The following is a 1,388-nucleotide window of genomic DNA, read 5'->3' as shown; positions in this document are numbered from 1 at the left end:
TCTGAGCCTCAGTTCTCACTCACGTGTGGGTAGCGTTCTGGGAGTGTGACGCTGAGGCAGAGTGTCCACAGTGCCTGGTGCGAAGTGGAAGCTCCAAGAGCGGGAAGAAGTGGGAGGTAGGGCCCGCCACCGGCCAGCTGCGTCCCGCGTGCTGGTCTCACACCCCTCCCCCATCTGTAGCCTTCGCTCTAGGCCGTTTTGCGTCCTCTCCGGCTGGACCTTTGTTACCCTTTAGACCGACCTCTCGGCCCGACTGTGGACACATCCCTTTTTCCTCATTTGCTTGGGACTAGGTCGGGGATTTTCAGAAGGGACACTTCATATGGTAACCCACATCTGGTCACTTCTCCCTTACCTTCCCTGTGGCCACCTCACTCTCAGCGGCTGTCAGGTCTCACCAGACCACCGCACGGACTCCTCTCTGGTCTCCCGACTCCGCTCTGCCTCTGTACCTGGGTTCCACACTGAGCTGCCCATCACAAGTCCCATCATTTTTCTCAAGTGGCCTCTCACTGCCAACAGCGCGGTCCATGGTGTGATCTGACCCTCTGACCCCTTCCACGCTCCCCGCACCCCCTGCGCTCCCGTCATACTGCTCTCTCCCTGGCCCTCTAGGATGCCAAGCTCATGGCTGCCCCAGGCCCTTTGCACCTGCTGTTCTCACTGCTTGGGTGAGTCTGCTTGTTCGGGGCTCGGCTCAGGTGCCACCGCCTGCAAAGGGCCTGCCTTGCCTTCTCTGAGTCGCTGCCAAGGCACTCTCTACCATGCCAGCTGTGCTCCATCTTGCCCTCTCTTCTAGTTGCTTCCATGACGCTCATCGTGATCCGAAAGTTTATTAGCTGTCAACTCGTTCGCTTGGTTGTCATGTCCTTTCTCGGTGGGGTGTAGGCTCAGTGAGGGCAGGAGGCCTGTCTGTGGGGTCAGCACTGACTCTCCAGCACCTGGAGCAGTGGCTGCCCCAGGGTGGGGCAGTGCTCGATAGCTATTCGTTGATTGAACGAATGCATACGACTCCCTGTCCCTGGAGCTATCCTAGAAAAAGCTGGAGAACGGGTGCTGGACAGGCCTTGGGTGCCAGGTTGTCCCCCACAACTCCAACGTGGGGGCCCCATGGAGGGTCATGCTGGCAGGACAATCCCAGTGCTCCAAGCTCTGAGTTTTGTGGATCCCTGGTTCACTCCCAAGCTTTGGCAGCGCCCTCGACGGAGGCAGGGCAGATCCCGTGGACTGGGCATTGGGTAAGGCTGAGGCAGGGCAGCAATGGAGAGAGACCAAGCAGGAGCTGTCTTGCTTTAGACAGAAATGCCACCTGACAGAGCAGGGTAACGGTCACCTGACACCCAAGCCCTCCCGGGGACAGTAGGGCCCCTCCACATTTCCAGGCCTCC

The sequence above is a fragment of the Pteropus vampyrus genome, unplaced genomic scaffold (genome assembly GCF_000151845.1).
Source record: "Pteropus vampyrus isolate Shadow unplaced genomic scaffold, Pvam_2.0 Scaffold95, whole genome shotgun sequence".
Taxonomy (NCBI): Eukaryota; Metazoa; Chordata; class Mammalia; order Chiroptera; family Pteropodidae; genus Pteropus; species Pteropus vampyrus.
Note: the sequence above shows the minus strand (reverse complement) of the source record.